Source organism: Eutrema salsugineum, unplaced genomic scaffold, assembly GCF_000478725.1.
Source record: "Eutrema salsugineum unplaced genomic scaffold, Eutsalg1_0 scaffold_12, whole genome shotgun sequence".
Classification (NCBI taxonomy): domain Eukaryota; kingdom Viridiplantae; phylum Streptophyta; class Magnoliopsida; order Brassicales; family Brassicaceae; genus Eutrema; species Eutrema salsugineum.
The window spans coordinates 9,595,031-9,612,950 of record NW_006256895.1 but is presented as its reverse complement, the minus strand read 5'-3'; positions in this window follow the sequence as shown (position 1 = coordinate 9,612,950).

The window sequence follows — 17,920 nt, the reverse complement described above, 5'->3', positions numbered from 1 at the left end:
CTTATGCAGGTGTTTTCACTCAGTTTTAAAGGTTTTTAAGTGATTTCAATGTTTTAGAATCTCAAAAGAGTTTTCAGGATATTTTGACAAAAGGAATGCACTTGGGAGCAAAAAACATAACTTTGGATAAATTCAGACCGTCGGAAGTTTGGTAGCAAACGGAAGTCTTCCCACCGTCTGATTGTCCCTAAATTTTGACACAAGATAGAGGAGACAACCAGCTTTCCAATACAAGTGGAATAAAAGCAATCTAACGGTTAGATCTCTAGATATGGTCGATACACTGAAGGTGAATCATCACAGTCAGAAGCTCATCCGCGGCCAAAACGTCATCCGCCGGGGGTGCGAAATTTTAGACCGCGGGGAGCTCAATTCCGAGCCTCAGAAGCCCATATCAAAGCCCAAGTCACCCCCGTCATTATTCCTGCAAGCCCTAGGCGTTCCCGAAGACTCAAGACACTATATAAACCCCTTTTAAGTCGTTTAGAAGGTGTGCCACATCTTTCACCAGGAACCCTAGAAGAGAAGCTCTTCCGGAAGAGGAGCCACCGAGAGGGGCACCATTGGCCCTCCTTATTCAACCTGTTCTTCGTTTCTAAACTCTGTCTATTTCAATTCTCTGTAATTCTAAATACTCTTGTGATGTTGAATTCAACTATGTCTGAGTAATTTCCCAGTTGGGTATTCAAGGGATTTTTCAAAGGGAATTTCATGTCTTGATTATATGCTTCATTCGATTTAGGGTTATTGATCTTCTAGGATCCTTCGTTCATTCTTATTCACTATGTTGTTTCTGTTGTTAGCCGCTTAGAAATTGATTCCAGTAATTGGAGTCACGAGAGTGCTGTATCAAATTACTAGAACTAGAAGTGATCGAGCGAATTCGCTACATGAGACGAAAGCTACCTGTAGAGAATCGTGAGCGTGGATGAATTCTGCTTATAATGCATGATCTTATTCGCAGCATGAGAGCGAGAGTTAATTTCTGTGTTGAGTGATTAGATGATTAGGGTGACGAGAGTTGGCTAATCTTATATGTGTCTATTCTAACTCAGGATCCTCACTAGATGATTACCTTTATCGATTTGTATGTCTTTTGATCAGTTCATGAACCCCTGCGAAAACCCTTTGAACCCAGCTCCTGTTTCTTATTGTTTTACAACTTGTTTATTTCGATTACTTTTAGATTTAGTGACACCAAAACCAAAAACCCCCCATTTTGCTTGTTCTATTAGTCTTAAGTTTTGATTGATTCGCACTGAAAGCTCAAAATCTTTGTGGTTCGACCCCTAAGTATTACAGCGTACATCTGTGCACTTGCAGATATTTAGGGTTATAAATTTAAAACGTGAAGTTAGAAGTAACCCTTGATTCTCTTAGCATCAGCAGTACAATCACTCTCAACTCGACCAGTAACTTTTGTCCCTGGCCGCGAGAGAGATCATGCATTATAACACAAGTTTCATCTATGCTCATGATACTCTATAGGTAGCTTTCATCTTCTATAGCGATTTCGTTCTTCTGAAGCTATGTCTAGTCAACAAATACACCACTGTCGTGGGTTTATCTTCCTAAAATCAGTTGCTAGTTTATGACTCTAACTCCATGCAGTATAAATAAACTTAGAAGAGAAGAGATCTAGAAATTGTCTATGTAAACAAAGGCGGAGCAGATTCTTTTAATAGCGGTTGCTAGTCAAAATCAAGCGATCCTAATTGAACATGAATTCCCGTTCGATGGATCTCTTAAACCCAACTACTTAGACATAATTAAAGAAATCAAAAACATGATAGATGAATGCATAATCGATTTAGGAAGAAAGAAATAAGAGGGTTCAAGAGAAATCTCTATTTCTCTAAAAAAAAAACTAAGAACAAAACTAAGAGTTTGGTGCTGAATTATTTCTTTGTTGGCGCACACACATTTTAGGCCTCATAGAGACATATATTTATAGTTCTATAAATCTTCTTAGATTGGACGTAGGGTTTCCTTGAAGATGAGATAAGACAGAAATCAAATGGGTTTGGAAATTAAGCTTCCGGGACGGAATTTGCTTAGCTGCTGGTCGGACTTTTCCAGCCGTGGTCGGTTGGTTGTTTGTCGTGGCTCGGATGTTGGTCAGGATGCTTGATGTAAATTCTTGATCTTGTATCTTTTGATTGAACTATTTGATTGTTTTCAAATAAAATATAATGGAAATCTAACTAGTCCCTCTTGAATGTCTCTAAATTATAGCTGGATCAGACGGTGAGAATGTTTTCATTTGAAGTTAAACATATGATAGTTTGACATAAATCGCTGAAAAACAAATTTGAAATGCTTTTTCCTAAGTAATCTAAAAAGAATTTTGAAATTACAAATATATAAAAACAGTAATATATTTTTTTCTCTCTACCCAACTATTATGAAAACTGCAACAAAAATACTTAAAATCAAATTAAAATAAATAAAAGAATCTTAGTAAAAAATAGGTAAAAACGCGGTGTTATCATCATAATTTTTCGTAACAAGCTTAAAAATATTTATAGTGGATTCTTTGTTTTTCTTTTGCAGTAAGAGTTGTTAAGTTTTTTTCTAAATATTTATTTTAATTTATAGTGAAAGTATCGAGAAATATCATTTTCATCGATTAGATTCCAAATATTTGAATTAAATTAATTTAGATATACAGTATGTATAGTCTCGTGTTATCATCCCTAGCCGTTTAAGTGTATCCGATAAAAAAATTACCCATTGAACTGATATAGCTAGAGTGATCAATTATTTGATTAAATATTTTTAGATTAAAATAAAAACAAAAACTAACAATAAAACAGAAAAAGAACAATAAAACCAAAAACAACTTTCAAGAAGGAGCAGCACTTTCTCAAAAAAAAATCAAAAAACAAAAAGAAGGAGGAGCATCGACGAAATTGTAAATGTATTCAAAATTGTACTTTTTTGGTACTATGCATGATTAATTAAACTAGTTTAGTTTATTGTTACAAAATGTTCTTATTTTCTCGTATCTGGCACTTCCATTCAATGAAACAATGCGTACCGTTGACTCAAAACCAACCGGTCTAGGAAGCGAACCGTCGAAGTTTTCAATTTCTAACAGCTTATTAAAATTAAATTCGAACAAAAAGAAGATCTGACACATGGAGTATTTCTCTGAACAGTGTCTTAAAGTCTGAGCTAATAACCCAATTGGTCAGACCATCCGACCACGACAATGTTTGGAAATAAATTACGGCTTAAATTAATCTGTGTAACTACAATGTTTCGTATAAATAAATTTAAAAAAAAATACAAAAACTGGAGGATATGGAAGTTCTTCCAATGGCAAATGACCAAAAATATCAAAAATATTTTTTCTTCCAATAGCAAATGACCAAAAATATCAAAAATATTTTTTTCTCCAACAACTGAACTTTACTAATGGAAAAATAATAATGTACACAAAAACACATTCAGGAAAACCATACAAGATATTGTAAAAAAAACGTATTCAATATATATAGCTTTATTCACATATATAGTGTAACATTCTTATTCTGAGCTTCCTAAAAAATTAGAGAATCAGACATGTTAAGTTGGTCATCTAACTCCATTCAGTTAAACACTTGGTTTGATCCATTGGTGAACCTCAGGTCTCCTAGAAAGGGAAACACTTGTGTAACAACTTATTAGATATTATGATCCAGCCTAACCTGAAATAATTAAAAAAGAAAGAGGAGGGATAAGTAATTGAATTCCTCAGTAAAGACGAGTTTTAAATAGACTCATTTATCACTTTTAAACATAATATAAGATCTTATATATAAAACTTGGCGAAGTGACCTGCTGTGGTCGAAGTGACCTGGAATCGTGGGTTCATAATATGAAGGACACAGGGCCTAGCTGCCAGTCAGGTTCAAGAGTGGGTGCCGTCCTGCCTTGGGCCTGCCGGCCTTTTGCTTCTAACCTTCTTCTTAGAGAGCTTCCTTGATCTGAACTGTTCGCGGCCACGTGTCGAGATCTCACTATGCATTGCCCGCTCTCTGATGCCTTTGGGCCATTTTTTACTCCTATAATTACTGTCTGTGCATGACTTATACGTGTCTTCTCGCCCCGCGATGTGTTCCTATCAAAATCCTAGAGAATGCCCTCTCTTTGTCGTTTTTTCTTTCCCCTTACGCTTTTCGTTCTCCTTCCTTGTCTTTGCTATGCCTCCTTTCTGTCTTCGTGGGTCCTACTTCTTTCCTCGTTTCCCGATGGCTTCATCTCCCCACTCCTCTTCTCACTTTCCCGACAGCACCTTCTGGGATCTACTTATGGAGTGGGTCGACTCCATTATTCCCGAGGATGATATCGACCTTCCTGCCTTGGCAGATACCCCGTGGTTCTCGCCTCAGGGTTTCACCATGATCCTCGTCTCGGTTTTTGGTCCCAGGCCTGCAGGGTGATGGCAGAGGTTTGTCGATTTGTCTCCCTAGCCTCCAGCCAGTTAACCACCCGGGCTTGGGTCTGATCCATTCTCTACAGGTTCTCTCCGACTTGTTGGGGAGAATATCTCCGGTGAGATGGTTATGGGTGCTTATCGTCCAGTGGAGGTGGCTCCAGGATCTCTCATGTATGACTTAGTCCCTATCCGGGACTCGGAGACACTGGTGGCTCCCCTGATGTGGCTCATGTCTTCTCCCGCCGTCGGTGACTTCATTTTCGTTTGTCCCAGACGCCCTTCTGACTTCTCATTTAACTGGTCTCCCCTGGGTAAGGGTTGTTTCTCTTTTTTTTCTTATCTCATCTTCCGCCGAATTCGACTGCTCCTTTTATCCTTTTCGGTGAGCCGTTGTCGTCTTACATCCTCTTCTCTCTATTTTGCCTGCTGTTATATTAATGTTGAAGTCTTCCGATGTCCATCGTCCGACGTCGGCTGATCTGTTCACCTCTTTCCAGGTTAGTTTCCCCTACTCTGTGTGATTCTTTGGGTTTTCCTGCCCCTGCTTATGACCCCCTTCTTTTGCTTCTTTGGTATTCAAGTCTTCGAACGGGTTCCCCGCTCTCCTCTTCTTAGACAGGGATTCCTTGAAGGCATCTGGGGCACAACTTGCGCATCTTCAGACTTTTATGGACGAGCAGCGGGGTCTTCTGGGGGCTTCCGACACTTTCTCCCAGTAAGCAAGCACCCGCGGCGTTGACCGCTGTGGCCTCCGCGATAATCTCTGCCCCCTCGACTTTAAGAAGCGGCGGCTTGCCGGGTGTTTTGCACAGCCTTTTCCATTTTTTTGAACTTCTTATATTGTCGATGCTTGTCGTCGTGCATTTCTTTGTGTATCTTCTCCGCTACATGTTTTTGCCTATGTTGGACTTGCACGACCCTTATCATGCGCTTGTATACTATCTCTCTTCTGTATGTGTGAATTTTTTTATAGTGCTGTTTGTTTTTACTTCTTGGATTTGGATCTTTGATGCTACATGATGCAAGGGTTACTTCTAGCTTCACGTTTTAAATTTATAAACCCAAAATATCTGCAAGTGCACATATGTACGTTGTAATACTTTAGGGTCGAATCACAAAGATTTTGAGTTTTCAGTATGAATCAATCGAAGACTTAAAACTAATAGAACAAACAAATTGAGGGTTTTGGTTTTGGTGTGACTAAATCTAAGATGCAAGACGAAATTTAAAGGTTGTAAAACAATAAGAACTAGGCGCTGGGCTTAAGGGTATTCGCAGGGGTTCATGAATGATCTAATGATAAACAAATCAATCGATAAAGGTAATCAACTAGTGAGGTTCCTAAACTCGAACAGATACAGGTATGATTAGCCAACTCTCATCACCCTAGTTAACTAATTACTCAAACTCGACAAGTAGCTTTCGCCTCTTGCCGCGAATGAGATCATGCATTACTAACAGAATTTATCTATGATCATGATCCATGATCCTCTATAGGTAGCTTTTGTCTCCTATAGTGATTTCTCTCGTATCACTTCTAGGTCAGGTAATTCGATACAACACTCTCGTGGCTCCAATTAAACCTAAAATCAGTTTCTAAGTGGCCAGCAAAGAAAATATTCATTAAGAAGAAGAATGAGCGAAGGACTCCTAGAAGATTATAAACCCTAAATCTATTAATTCATCAAATCAAAACATGAAATTCCCGTTAAAATATCCATTTATAACCCAACTGGGAAACTACTCAGACATAACTGAGTTCAACATCACAAAAATATTTAAGGTTGTTGTAAATCAAAATAGAAAAACTTAAAGAAATGAAAAACAAGGTGAAGAAGGAGATCCGATGGTGCCCCTCTCGGTGGCTCCTCTTTGAAGGTGGCGGCTCTCTAAGACTCTTGATAATATGTAGGCACACCCTCTCTGAATGACCTAAAAGAGGTATATATAGTGTATGGAGATTTTGGGAACAACTAGGATTTGCAGGAATAATGATGGGAATGTCTTAGGCTTTGAAATGGGCTTCTGATGCTCTCAAATAGGCTCTCTGCGGTTGTTATAGTTGTGGCCGCGGTGGAAGGTCATCCGACTGCGGGTGAGAACATTCTTGGCTTCCGGACTGCAATGAGTATATCTGGAGATCTAACCGTTGGATTGCTTTGATTCCAAGTGGATTGGAAAGCTAATTGTCTCCTCTATCCTATTTCCAAATTTGGGGATGATCGGACGGTGGAAAAGTTTTCATTTATTGCCAAACTTCCGACGGCCTGAATTTATCCAAATTTGTAATTTTGCTCCAAAATGCATTCCTTTTGTCCAAATATCCTGAAAACTCTTTTGAAACTCTAAAACATGGAATTCACTTAAAAAACATTGAAAAATAAGTTAAAACACCTGAATAAGATCTTAAAATCATCTATAAAAGTGGTCAGAATACGGTGTTATCAACTCCTCCAGACTTAAACCTTTGTTTATCCTCAAACAAAAAAAAAAATCAAAGTCAGAAAAGAATCTTAAAATCTCAGGACCTAAACAGTATCTCAGTGACCGTCATTCTTAACCATAACCAACATAATGCATCTATTGGATCTAGCCTAAATAATTCTCACAAAAATACAAGAATAACTAGTCCGTTAATCCGTCATGGCAAAACCTACACACTTAGACCTAACTGGTAGTCAACTAGATCTTAATATCCATTAAGAATTTCAGTGGTTCTCATCAAAGAAAAATAAACAAGGTAATCAAGAATAGGTATTCAAATCGCTTTTTCGGGGTGGAGTTTAAAGTGTTAGGGTTACCGTAATTTCTGAGGATCCAAGATATTATGCAAAACAACAAGAGAGGATGGAGCTGTTGGGATCCACAGTTTCCAGTCACTTCCTCCTTATGTTCTCCTTATAACTCCCCCAAGCTTAGATTTTTGTCTAGGTCAAAATCTTATATCTCCCGTAGATGAATACTGATTGCCTTGGCTCTAAAGTTTTTGACTATCTATGACTCCTCAGGATTTTGTTTCTTTTCTTTTTATTCTTTTTTATTCTTTTTTTGGTATGGAAATACCTTTAGATATATAATCTTAGAAAGCACAAAAATTACCAATAAGATTGAGATTTTCGATGCATCATGAAGTTGGATAAGATGCTGGCAAACTTCCTCCCCAATTTTCATTCAGTATTTCTCTTGATTGACTGAAAATTGTGTTGTTCCTTTCTCTCCGGCGTTTTTGCATATATCTGCTGATAAAAACTAAAGAGAGAATGCATGAGGTTCGAAAATAAAGCTTTGGGGAAAGGGTATGGTAACTGGCCACCCAGGACAACAAAGAGTGGTAAAAATGAAGAAAAAGATGTTCTGGATGTATATCTTGATGCCTGCCTATAATCAATGATGAGAAAATTAGATATCAATATTAAGTCCAAATAAACTGAGCTAGTATACCCTGTCAGAAATCTCCATGGATAGAAATCCTCTGGTGGGAGTTCATAGTGCAAATACTCTAGCTACCGCCTAGCCTAGTTTTAAACCACAAAAGAGCTAGCATGAGGAAATAGTGTAGAAGCACACTGATCAAAATCATCATAGAAATGTTTCTTGTGTTCCTATTTTGAAAATCATTTGAAAAACGTTTTATGAAAAATCTTTAATGAAAAACAATACTCAAAAACAAGCCAGATTTCGTTAGTAAAGGACGAACATACTCCCCCAGACTTGAATCACACTGTCCTCAGTGTGAAGAATCCATGAGAGGACGAGATATGAATGGATTAAAATTTGAAAAGTTTATGTGAACTTACCTAGCAGTGCCGCGGGTGAAGTGTATGCAGCCGCGGTTATGCTATGTTTTCCGGTTTTTGATTTATGCTCATTGTTTATTCGTTCTTTACCTAAAAACCTTAAATAAAACAAAACAAAAACAAAGCAACATAAATAGAAAATGCAAATCAAAAGGAATAAATAAAATACCAAGTGGGTTGTCTCCCACTAAGCGCTTGCTTAAAGTCATTAGCTTGACTTGGTTGATGCTTCAGCCTGGTGGATCCGTCAAGAGCATTTCTTCTCTCTCTTCTTCTTCCGCGAGGTATGGCTTAACACGCTGTCCATTTATGACGAACGTATCTCCCTTTTTCTCCAAAGAACAATGGCTCTAAACGGTTTAACTTCTTTTATTGTAAAGGGTCCATATTATCTTGATCGCATCTTTCCTCGAAAAGCTTAAGAAGAGAATTGAAAAGAAGAACTTTGTTTTCTCCTAATGACATAAAACAAAGTTCTTCTCGTATTATGATCTTCTTGTCATGATATGCCTTTGTTTTCTCATTGTATATCTTGGAATTCTCGTAGGCATTGTGTCTGAATTCTTGTAACTCGTGAAGTTGAAGCATTCTTTTTTCTTCAGCTGCCTAGTGATTCATGTTCATCTCCTTCACAGCCCATTTCACTTTGTATTCGAGCTCTACAGGAAGATGACATGCTTTTCCATAAAAAAAAGATTGAATGGTGTTGTGCCTAAAGGTGTCTTGTATGCTGTCCGATAAGCTCAAAGTGCATTGTCAAGTTTTTCAGACCAAACTTTGCGATTAACGCCGGTTGTCTTTTGCGGAATCGACTTGATTTCTCTGTTAGATACTTCCACTTGTCCAATTGTTTGAGGGCGATATGGGGATGCATTTTTATGTGTAACTCCATTTTTTCTAAGCAAACTCTAGAAAACTTTGTTGATGAAATGGGATCTTCCATCGCTTATTACTATTCTAGGAATTCCGAAACGTGGAAATATGATTGATTTGAACAACTTCGTAACCACTTTTTTTGTCATTAGTAGGGCTGGCAACTGCTTCCACCCACGTAATCAACGGCTACTAGGATGTATTGATTTCCAAAAGAAGTTGGGAAAATCCCATGAAATCAATTCCCCATAAATCAAATATTTTGACTTCGAGAATGAAAGTTTTGAGGCATCTCATTCCTCTTACTGATATTGCCCATTCGTTGGCAAGAATCACAACGTGAGATGTTGGCGTGAGTGTCCTTGAACATAGTAGGCCACCACAAACCTGCTTGAAGGACTTTAGAAACTGTTTTATAGGTTGCAAAATGTTCTACGTATGCTGAACTATGGCATCCAAGCAGTATTCAATTCCTTCCATTTTTTATTTTGCTACACATCTTCTGAATAAACCATCAACACATCTCTTATAGAGATAAGGTTCATCGCAGAAATAATGCCTAACTTCCTTCAAGAATTTCTTCTTTCTATAGCCAAATAATTGTGGAGGTTCAATGTCTGCTGCTAAGTAATTTGCTATATGCCTAAACCATGGGGTATCAAAAGCATCTGACCGCCGTATCGGAGGTCGAGGTGGTCTTTCTTGTACGGTAATAGGTATAATATCTATCGCATAGACATTCTCTTCTGGCAAACTATCATTCAAAGGGAGTTTTTCTTCCACTCAAATTCTAGAAAGTTGGTCTGCTACTCCATTATCTGCTCTTTTTCGATCTCGAATTTCAATATCAAACTCTTGCAGTAGGAGTATCCATCTTATTAGCCTTGGTTTAGCATCTTTCTTAGACATCAGATACTTAATTGCAGCATGATCAGTATGATCTATGACCTTAGATCTTACAAGATAAGATCAAAACTTTTCAAATGCAAACACAACAGCTAAGAGTTCCTTCTCTGTTATAGTTGCACTGAGCTTCATCCAGATTTCTACTCGCATAATAGATTGTGTGTAGTTTCTTATCTTTTCGCTGACCTAGAACAGCTCCGACTGCAAAATTTCTTGCATCACACATGATTTTGAATAGTTGTTCCCAATCAGGTTGTGGCACTACTGGAGCAGAAACAATAGCATTTGTAATCTTATGAAACGCTGCTAAGCATTCATCATTGAACTCAAATTTCGTTTCTTTGCATAGCAGGCGTGTAAGAGGCCTAGAAATTTGAGAAAAATATTTTATGAATCGCCTATAAAATCCGGCATATCCCAAAAAACTTCAGAAATTTTATGTCCAAGCACAATTCCATCTCGTACCATGAAATGACATTTTTTCCAATTCAGAATTAAATGTTTGTCTTCACAGCGTTGCAGAACTTTTCCTAGGTGTTCCAAACATTTTTCAAAAGATGATCCATAGACAAAAAAACCGTCCATGAAAACTTCCATGAAATCTTTGATATAATCAGTGAAAATGGACATCATGCATTGCTGAAAAGTTGCAGGTGCGTTACACAATCCAAAGGGCATTCGCCGGTAAGCAAATGTTCCGTATAGACAGGTGAATGTCATCTTTTCTTGATCTTCTGGTCGAATAGGAATTTGGAAAAATCCAGAGTATCCGTCTAGAAAGCAATAGTATTCATGATTTGTTAATTCTAGCATTTGATCAATGAAAGGTAAAGTAAAATGATCTTTAAGAGTTGCTGCATTCAGTTTCCAGTAATCAATGCACATTCGATGTCTGGTACTGTTCTTGTCATTTTTATCATTTTTGAACAACAGTTACTCCTACTTTCTTTGGAACAACATGCACTGGGATTACTCAAGTGCTGTCCAAAATAGGGAAGATGATTCCTGCTTCCAAAAGTTTCATAACTTCCTTTTTTCATTACTTCCATCAGGTTTGGATTTAATCTCCTTTGGCTCTTAATCGAATTCTTGGCATTATCCTCAAAATTTATCTTATGCATACAAAGATCTGGTGAGATTCCTGGTATGTCATCAAGGGAATAACCTATGGCTTTCCTATGTTTTCTTAACTCATTCAACAGCATTGTAGTTTCAGCTTTACTTAGAATTGAATTAATGATGACAGGATAAGTTAAATTTGGTCCAAGAAAAGCATACTTGAGTCTATCGGGTGTTAGAATATTTAGAGATTTATGCGGAGAATATAGAGAGAAAATAGAAGAGAGAAATCTGTGTAATAAAATTGGAGAATGTCTCCTTAGTATTTACAGAAGGCGGCTACAATATATAAACAAAGAGACAGAAAAAAACCTGAACACATATAGGTCGAATATGAACCTGGTTCTAAAGGATTATAAAACCTTCTAAAGGATCATAAAATCTTCTAAAGCTTTATAAAGTCTTATAAAACCTTCTAAAGTATTCTAAAGCTTTATACCTTACTCCTTTTAAACTCATGATCACCTTACTCAATACTCCCCCTCAAGCTCAAGTCGTAGAATCAGAGACTTAAGCTTGGAGACTCATGCACTTCACCTCATTAAAAACCTCAACAAAAAAAAACCATGTGGGACAAAACTTCGTTGAGGGAAAAAGAGTATGAAGCCATGAGTCAGAGGAGATCAAGACTTGGTAAGGTCCACAAGTCCAAGTGTGATAAGAATGTTGTTGCAAACTTTAAGACTTCCGGCCTTGGTGAAGATGTCAGCAAGTTGGTCTTCACTCTTCATGTAACATGGCAAGACTATCCCTTCTTCAATAGCTTCTCTAACCTTGTGACAGTCTAATTCAATAGACTTTGTCCTCTCGTGAAAAATGGATAGCTATATGAATCGCTGCTTGATTATCACAATGCATAGTGATCGGATTCTCTTGCTCAATGCCAAGGTCTTTCAAGAGAGCTTTGAGCCATGTTAATTCACTGGTGAGTTTTCTCATGGCTCTATACTCGGCTTCTGTGGTTGAACACAAGACCACCTTTTGCTTCTTATTTTTCCATATTACAAGATTGCCTCCAATGAAAGTGCAATACCCAGTTGTAGATTTCTGATCATTTCTATCTCCAACCCAATCTGAGTCGCAATACCCAACAATTTCTGTGTTGTTGTTCTTTCCCATCCAAATGCCTTGATCTGGGCTCCCTTTTAGGTATCTTAGAATCCTCTCCACCATATTCCAATGGTAAACTGTTGGAGTTTTCATATTTTGGCTCACTTGATTTACGGTAAAGCAAAGATCCGGTCTTGTGAGAGTGAGATAGATCAGTTTCCCAACTAGTCTTCTATATCTGAATACATCCTTGAACGGTTCATCTGTCTTCTCCCCATTTCTATTGACTTTGTAACCCTCTTCAAGCGGTGTCTTGGCTGGTTTTGCTCCAAGTTTGCCAGTTTCTTTCAGGAGATCAACCGTGTACTTCCTTTGAGACAGAAATAGACCTTCGGGAGACCTGCATACTTCAATGCCGAGGAAGTATTTGAGCTCTCCAAGGTCTTGATGTCAAATAATGACTTAAGAAAGGCTTTGGTAGACTGAATCCCTTCATTGTCATCTCCAGAAATGATGAGATCATCCACATATACCAGTACAACCACCAAACCTTGTGGGCTCTTGAGAGTGATCAATGTGTGATCAGAATGGGACTTTTTGAACCCGCGAGCCATAAGGGTAGTGCTAAGCTTGCTATATGATGCCCTTGGAGATTTCTTGAGTCCATATATGGCTTTTCTTAATCTCAGTACTTTCCCTGGAGCAACAATGTCTGCAAGACCCAGAGGAGGAGTCATATACACCTCTTCTTGGAGCTCTCCTTGAAGAAAGGCGTACTTCACATCCATTTGCCACAAATCCCATGATAGGTTAGTGGCAAGGAAGAGCACAACTCTGACAGTGTGCAGCTTGGCTACAGGAGCAAATGTGTCATTATAATCCTCCCCAAACGTCTGAGTGAACCCTCTTGCCACCAGCCGAGCCTTATACCTTTTAATGTCATCATTACGTTTGTACTTAATACTGAAAATCCACCTAGAACTCACGGCTCGTTTCCCTTGTGGCAACTCAGCTTCATCCCAAGTGTGGTTGCGTTCCATAGCCCCTTTCTCATCGTCAATAGCTGCAATCCACTCTTTCTTGTCCTTGGCTTCTTCAGAACTCTTGGGAACTTCATGTTCTTCAATTCTTCCAAGAAACGCTCGATGATCTGAGGGTAACAAGGCAAGAAAACACACGGGTTGAATTGGATGAGCCACTGCCAGGCTGTTATAGTAGACTCTTTAGTTGATGAGCCTAGTACTTCTCGTTAGCGGCTGAACTATTTCCTCAAAAACTGCCTCTGCTTGTTCTTGAGTGACCGGTTCCTCTGCTTCTGTCTCCAAGTTATCTTGAGTTGAATCTTGAACTGGCTCCCCCTCTTGATCAGCTTTTGGACTTGATATTACCGGCTCAGCTTCTTCTTGTGCAACCGTAGGTACTGTAGTGTGTGTCTGATTCGGAGCAGCTTGATTTCCAAGATGATCTTGCAAGAACCGAAGACTTGTGGTCAGGTCTGATGGAGAACTTGATAGATCCTTCAGGCTCTCCCAATCCTTCTTGTTATAGTATCCTTGATTCTCAAGTAACTTGACATCCCGGGCAATATAAGTGCGGCTGTTGATCGGATCATAGCACTTATACCCTTTCTGAGTTGTTGAGTACCCAAGAAACATGCACCTAATGCTCTTAACTTCCAGTTTATTCCTCTGTTCACCTGGGATAAACACAAAACAAACACACCCAAAGACACGTAAGTGATCTAAAGAGGGTTTAGTCTTGTTGAGTACCTCAAATGGTGATGAGTCTTGCAAGACTTTAGTTGGGATCCGGTTAATGAGGTAGCATGCGGCTAAGACAGCATCTCCCCAGAATCTTTTTGGGACATTTGAATGGAACATCATCAATCTAGCCACCTCCATCAAATGCCTATTCTTTCTCTCAGCCACTCCATTTTGTTGTGGAGTATAAGGACAACTTGTTTGATGCAATATGTCGTGCTTAGCAAGATGTTCTTTGAGTTGGTGACTTGTGTCCTCACCTCCATTATCTGATCTAAGAACCTTAATCTTCGCATTGAATTGATTAGTCACATAATTTTGAAAGTTTGTAAATGCTTCAAACACACGATTTTTAGAGGGAAGTAATGTGATCCATGTATATTTTGATTTTTCATCAATAAAGGTCACAAAATACTTATTACTATCCCTAGACATGCAAGGTGAAGTCCAAACATCAGACTGAACCAAATCAAAGCAATATTCATAAAGAGTAAAGGACTTAGGAAAAACGATTCTACAATGTTTACCCAAAATACAAGATTCACAACTAGTGTGATCAACAGAGAAATCAGGTAACATTAGTTCAAGGGCACGACTATGAGGATGGCCTAATCTAGCATGCCAAATAGAGTTCAATCTCGCAGAAAGACAAGATTTAAAAGGAGAAACATCGGTTTTGCTTGGTGAAGTGTCTTCAAGAACATAAAGCTCATCCTTAGTTCCACCTTTTCCAAGCAACTTCCCATTCTCAATATCCTGAAACTTCACATCATGAGGACCAAATATCGCATAGCAGTTTAAGTCCTTAGTAGCTCGTTTAACAGATACTAAATTAGAAGTAAACTTAGGAACATAGAAAGCCTCACTATCTTTATCAAACAGTTTAAGTTTTCCGGTTCCTTCTATAGATATTCCATCACCATTAGCAATCCCAACTTTACCTAAAGCAGGTTCTATATTGTTTAGCGACTTGGGATTACTAATCATGTGATGAGATACTCCTGAGTCTACAACAAGAGTACTACTTGGTTTGTGTGAGAAGAAAGTGATACCAGACTGTTTAGAGGCAAATGCCTTGATGAGAGCCTCCAAATCACTCTTTCTCACGAACTCATTCGATGCATTTATCGCACCGTCTCCACCTTGTGAGGATGTGCCGGTACTCTCTTGAACAAGGTTTGCTCTTACCTCCTTGAACTTGTTCGGTTTGAGATGAGAGTGGAGGATCCAGCACTTGTCCTTGATGTGGCCCTTCTTCTTGCAATGGTCGCAGATCCATGGCTTTCTTTCATCCAGCTTAAAGACACCTTTATTAGCCGAGATGAGATCTTGCTTCTTGAACAGACCAATCGAACCCTGATACTTTTGGATTTGGGCACACACTTCCTCAAGATGTGCTTCCAAAGTAAGGAGAAAACCAAACACTTTGTCTTGCTCACGCCTTTCAAGTATCACCTTGGGATCCATTGTGCTTGGCCTGAGCATCTCCAGTTCAGCCCACAAAGATCTGAACTTTCCAAAGTGCTTAGTGAACTCCATATCCTCTTGGCTCAAATCGTTGATAGCATTCTTCACTTCAAACACTCGGCTCAAGTTTGAGACATTACCAAAGACATTCTTGAGGGTTTCCCAAAGAGATTTTGCGGTTTCACAATAGAAATAAGCCTCAAGAATACTTGGTTCCAGCGAGTTCTAGATAAGGCTGAGCACTACTTGGTCTTCTTGGAACCATTTTGCCTCAGCCGCCTTCTCTTCATCCAGCTTTTCACTCTTGGTGTCGTCTTCTTCGAAAATTTTCTCCTCCAGGACATGACTCCAAAGCCCCCGACCACACAAGGCTGTCTTTGTGGTTCTAGACCACAACAAGTGGTTTACTCCCTTGAGAATGACAGGAATAACCACCGGTTTTGAGCTCTCAACACTCACATCGTTGGAACTCATCTTTTTTTTAAGAACAATAAAGAACCGAGAATAGATAAAGGGTAGAGTAGAGAATGAGAGATTTAAGAAGAGAGAATCGAAGAGTATAGATATAGAAATCCAGGAAATCGAACGTAGAGCTCTGATACCATGTTAGAATATTCAGAGATTTATGCGGAGAATATAGAGAGAAATAGAAGAGAGAAATCTGTGTATTAAAAATGGAGAATGTCTCCTTAGTCTTTACAAAAGGCGGCTACAATATATAAACAGGGAGACAAAAAAAAATCCTAACACATATGGGTCGAATATGAGCCTGGTTCTAAAGGATTATAAAACCTTCTAAAGAATTATAAAATCTTCTAAAGCTTTATAAAGTCTTATAAAACCTTCTAAAGTCTTCTAAAGCTTTATACTTTACTCCTTTTAAACTCTTGATCACCTTGCTTAATATCGGGAAGAGGTTTAAGCTCGACTTTTGCGGCTTTGATTTCGCTCCATGGGTCGTACTGCCGTCAAGGTATTTTTCGAAGGATTAGGAATGTGAATCTCTTCATTCAAATCGAGATAGTTCACGAGCTTTGTGTAGTCCTCGGCTTTATCAAGTATTTGCGCACACTCTTTCGAAACTTCTTCGAGTAGGTTGCGTTCATCATTTGTGGTTGTGAGAACGATTTTTAAAGGGTTGTTAAGAAGTATTTCTTCATAAACTTCCTCAGTGATTATATCAAACTCATCAATCCAACAAATTATGCCATCTAAAGTTGGTTTCCTAAGACTTTGTTCATATCAAACTGCATAACTAAATTGCCAAGATGAAGATCTATTTTCCTTTTGGAACATTTATTATTGCCCCTGCAGTAGATAATAATAGTCGACCAAGAATAAGAGGGTCTTTAGGTTCTCTTTCTAAATCAAGCACTGTGAAATCAGTCGGAATGCAGTTTTCTCCTATCATGACTGATACATCAGTGAGAACGCTTTCCGGTTGTCTAACTGATCGATCGGCAAGAATTAATGAGATTTTTGTGGCCTGGAAAGTATGATATCCTAAACGTTTTGCAACTGAGAGTGGCATCATGTTTATGTTTAATCCGAAATCAGAGAGAGAATGTTCGAAAGTCATATTTTTGATTGAGCAAGAGAGTACAAAACTTCTCAGATCTTCTTTCTGAGGGATATGGTTTTGTAAGATGGAACTACATTCATGAGTTATCATCATATCATGAGGTATCATCATAACACCTTCTTTAAATGTTAAAGAATTTTTTAAAATGCCCTTCATATATTTCTTTAGAGCATGTATCATTGCATAAGCTTCTACAAAAGATAATCTCACATTTAACTGCTCAATTAACTCTTTCAACTTAGCTTTTTCTTTCTCTTTCTTTTGCCCTTTCAATAGCTCGTGGGTATGGTGGTCTTGGCTTGTAGACGTGAGCTGGTGGAGGCAGTATAAGGTATTCTCCAAGAATTTCTTGAGAAACCCCTTCTTTTTCCTTTTCTCCATCCTTTTTGACTACTACTTTTTCTTCGTTTTCAGCCACAACTCTTTCTTTTCTTCCTTCCTCGAAATCTTTTGGATACTCTGGTTCCTTGTAAGCTAAACCGCTTCTGATAGTAATTGCTTTTAATTGATCAAAAGGTTCCAATTCATTCGTGTTTTCAGAAAAAAGGTTATCAAGATCATAAACAGACGAGTCTGTCTCCTTCGATTCATCTTTAACTAGGAAAAGAAATGAAAATTTTGCTGTTAACATCCTTTGTTTTCTTTCCAAACTCTTCAAATGCTTTGTCAAACTTTGCATGCAACCTTTCTAAATCTTCCTTCCTGGATTTCTGAAGTTCATTAACTTTTTCTTCTAGTTTTTCAACCTTGGAAAAACAAAAATAAGAAGGGAATACTTGTGTTTGCTCAAGAGGAGGCTGGAAAGAAAGTTGGCCGCGGTTCAACTCATCGCACCCACGGTAGAAATCATCTTGGTCGCGGTTCAGGTTGTCGTGGTGGTGAAAATCACATGGACCGCAGTTGAAAGGATCCCACCTGCAGTGGGGTTGATTCCGGTCAACTC